Genomic DNA, 4,419 nt, shown 5'->3' with positions numbered 1-4,419 from the left:
TATATATATGCATATACACACACACACATATATACTGTTATATATGTTTTATATCCTTGACAGACGTTGGACATATATATAATTTTATGAAGCAGAAGTAAAATTAATGTGTTTCCATGACGTACTTTGTGAGACTCCACAACGCCCTCTCGACAACTTCTACTGACCCTTGTCTCAACCAATGCACTACTCTTTATAAGAGTTTGAATAGTCCATTCTTCCATTCCCCCAGGGGTGTCAATGGCTCTCACCACAACAATATGCAAACACACACACACACACACATCTATACATGTATTTACAGTCTGAAGGTCAGACGTCTGTGTCTCCTTTCTTTTCATACACAAATTGTGCTCTGAACTAATAGTTAAGGAGAAATAAAACACTACTTCCATTGTATAATTGATACCTTTTCTCTCCTCTGTGCATATGTATATGAATGAATGTGTTGTAACTGTGTAGGGTTGTGTATATGTGACTTTATATGTGTCATGTATGTGTGTAGTTATTCACATAGATGTGCATGTCTGTGTGTATGAGGGAGAGAGAGAAAGAGAGGGAAAGTATGTATCCCTGTGCATATCTAAGAGTACATAAGTTTTTATGCAATTAAATACATGAGAGATAAAACTTGCCTCACACAGAAACTAGTCACAGCATTTTATCAAATACCTAGGAGAATCCTCAAAGGAAGTAGTAAATAGTTTCTGTTACCTAAATGACCTAATGAGTAGTGGATGAAGATGTTGTGAAAATATAGTTGCTAGAATATGAACTAGCTGAGGGGAAATTTCAGAGAGTTATTACCTCTGTTGGTACCAAATAGCCTATCTCGCCGAGTGAAAGACAGATTGTATGATGCTTGCGTATGGACACCAATGCTACATGGTGATGAAACATGGACCGTGAATGCAGAGGACATGTGAAAACTATAAAGAAATGAAGTTATCATGTTTCACTGGATGTACAATGCCAGTGTGCATATACAACAAAGTTCAAATGTGGTGAGAGAAAAATTGGGTATAAGAGACATTAATTGTAGTGTACAAGAGAGAAGACTGCACTAGTTTGGTCATGTGATGTTTATGGGTGAGGACAGATGCATTAAAAAATATTGATCACTAGATGTTGATGGAACTTATGGAAGGAGAGTCAGGTAGACATGTGACAAAGTGGTGAAGATCAACCTTGGGTTGATGAGCTTTGTGGAGGAGATAACAAAATATCAAGCTGATCGGTAATTTGTCATGCTCAAGAAGACTCATGCATTTCAGTAAAAATGGGATCCTAAAAGCACATCGTTAATATCTATACACCACACTCTATCTGAACCTGTCAAACTTTCCACACAACTCATCTTCATAACTCCCATCCTTCCTTTGCCTTTCTATTCTACCATTTCCTCAGATGCTATAAAAATATAAGAACAAAACTGCATATATTCCTCCCCCACTTTTGTGCTACTAGTGAGCTGTGTCTTTGGAACTGCTTCCATTGTCACCTATTCTGCACTCTCAACATCATTCCTTACCACTTTTGCATGCCCATTTCTCCTAAACACCCTCTCATATCTGCCATCAACGCCCCACCCACCTTTTTTTTTCCAGCTAACTATATCCATCTCTAAGTGCCTATGATCTCCATCTTTGCTACTGTGCATCTTCTCTCTCCCCTATATTTTACATCATCCCCCTATTTCTCATCTGTCCACAGTTTTATTATACTTTCCCACCTATTATCAACCCCTCCTACCTGACCCACTCTTGTTTTCCTTTCTCCAAACTAAGATTTGCCATTTATTATGCTTCCGTCCATGTTCACCATTCACTTCTTCACTGCACTCACTTTTATCTCCATCTATCACTCTCCTTGCACACATTCAAGAACCTACCAGCCAGCCAGCCAGCCAGCCAGCCAGCCAGCCAGCCAGCCAGCCAGCCAGACCCTGTTCTCTCTTTATCCACTTTCATGTAGCTTGAAGTATGCCCTGATACTTTATCTTCACCATCCTTTCTTCTTTTCCAGTTGGGGTAACAACGTATCTCTTCTACAGCAAATATGTCCTTCTGCCACGCACTCAAACTCTTGTCACAAACCCATCTCTCTCATTATTGTGGCACGTCAAGACATCTTGTCTTGCAAATTACTTAGTGACCTCATTCGTGGCAATGTCATAAGAAAAAAAAAAAAACTCAGTGCTCTCTATAAAGTGGTTGGTAGTGGACAAGCAAAAGTGGACAAGCAAAAATGTGTTGTACTCAATACATTTGGTAGCAGTTGAATATATTTTTAATAACAGTTTAATTTACCTCTGTCTGGCTTAAAACTTCATGGGCACATAGGATGCATCCATCTCATTATATATTAGACCCAAGTATTCAATTATTTTATCGACCTTGAAAGGATGGAAGGCAAAACCAGCCTCAGTAGCATTTGAACTCAGAATGTAAAGATGGACAAAATGCCACTAAGCATTTTTCCTGGTGTGCTAACGACTCTTCCAGCAGCATCACACTACATTCTCATCAACTTGGTAAATAGATGGTTTTCACAAAGGTCACTAGTATCCTTAATGCTTTTAATGTGGAAATAAATCAGTCATATCACTCAAAATTTTACTACTGTGAACAATAGAAAGCAGTTTTATACACCAGTTTATCTTTTGTTGAGATATTTCCCATTAGAACTAACTTTTGTTGAGTTATGTCTCATGTTTATTATGAGGTGATATGACTTGCAGAAAATAGCAGTTCTATTTTTTGATGGATAACTAACATCATTAAGGGAAATGACCTCTAAATTTAATCATACAGTCAATGAGTTAAACCTAACGGTATATTTGACTAGATCCTTATTAGCTTGGTTAATGAATGTTTATCACAATGTTCAGCAGTATAATTAAATGTAACATCATATCTGCCTAAATTCAACAACTTGATTAATGAATGTTTGTCACAATGGTCAGCAGTATCATTAAATCTAACAATGTATTTGAGTAGATCCTCCTTAACTTGATACATGAATGTTTTTTTCACAATACTTCTCCTACATGATACAGTTCTGTGAGCTCAATTTTTGTGATTCAGAAGAGTAGCCAATGGTACATTTGGTCTTCTCAAAATATGTCCAACAAACATTAATTTTTCTATTGTAAAATATTATCAACTGAAAATCTGTATTCTTTCATTAATAATCCATTCATTATTTTATTCTTAAAGGTCATCAAACTGGCAGAATCATTATCATGCCAGACAGAATGCCTCATAGCATTTCTTCCGGTTTTACATTCTGAGTCCAAATTCTGAGGGCGATAAAATAAGTACCACAGTTGAGCACCGAGGCCAGTGTAACTGACTAATCTCTTCCCTCAAAATTTCAGGCATTATGATTATGGTGGAAACAGTTATTTTACTCTTGAGAAGTACTTGTGAAACAATGGGAGCAGAGCAGACAGATGTCTGCTCTGCTCCCACCTACAAAATTTTGGCCTTGTACCTATGTTAGAAATCCTTATTTATTCTTTCAAGAAAATTAATTCCAATTACAAAACATAAAAAAAGGGTAAATAAATGTCAAGCATTTATTTTTTCAGTTAATGTTTCTGTTATTGTCCATTACTTACAACTATCAGAACTGTTTCATAACAAACCTTACAGAATAAAATTTTAATTCTTTCTCTGATGGAACGATCTCGAATAAATTAGAATTTGCATGCTGCCAGCCACGTGCATCTACCTCCTAAAACTACCACTCCTCGTCGCCGTCATCATCGTCATCATCATCATCATATTACATCCACTTTCCATGCTGGCATTGGATGGACAGGTTGATACAGTGTGGTGGTCATATGTACCCATTTGGCTTGGCTTCCATGGCTGGATGTTCTTCCTGTCACCAGCCATTTTACAGAATTTACTGGCTGCATTTTATTTAGTGACACATATGTGGCAAGACTATACTTTCTCCTTTCATTTGCCAATCCCTCTAGAGAGTGTGCCATATTTATAGCCAAAGAAGCAAAATCATCAACAATGGGGAGTTGAGCTCTTAAAATGCTGTATATGATAGTGGGGTTTACAATGCCAATAAACATTATTTTTCTAGTTCATTGATTCTATAAATGTAGTTTCAAAACTTGACAGTTGTATTTGAAGTACCAAGGGGTTATTTAAAATTGATGCACATGTATACAAACATAACATACACTTACACTCATACATACACATAAACATTTACAATTTTGTGCAGTACAGTCTCTCTCTCTCTCTCTTCTCTCTCTCTCTTCTCTCTCTCTCTTCTCTCTCTCTCTCTCTTCTCTCTCTCTCTCTCTCTTCTCTCTCTATCTTCTCTCTCTCTTCTCTCTCTCTCTCTTCTCTCTCTCTTCTCTCTATCTCTCTCTACTCTCTCTCTCTCTCTCTC

At 37.1% G+C, this 4,419-nt stretch overlaps 1 protein-coding gene across 3 annotated transcripts in view; it reads left to right on the top strand.

The window, feature by feature from the left end:
• The window catches only part of LOC106881096 (anoctamin-10), a 100,588-nt gene that overhangs the window by 46,353 nt on the left and 49,816 nt on the right, over positions 1-4,419 (top strand). The gene's annotated exons all lie outside the window — the stretch shown is intronic.

This window comes from Octopus bimaculoides, chromosome 5 (assembly GCF_001194135.2).
Source record: "Octopus bimaculoides isolate UCB-OBI-ISO-001 chromosome 5, ASM119413v2, whole genome shotgun sequence".
NCBI lineage: Eukaryota > Metazoa > Mollusca > Cephalopoda > Octopoda > Octopodidae > Octopus > Octopus bimaculoides.
Note: the sequence above shows the minus strand (reverse complement) of the source record. Positions and strands in the feature narration are given on the sequence as shown.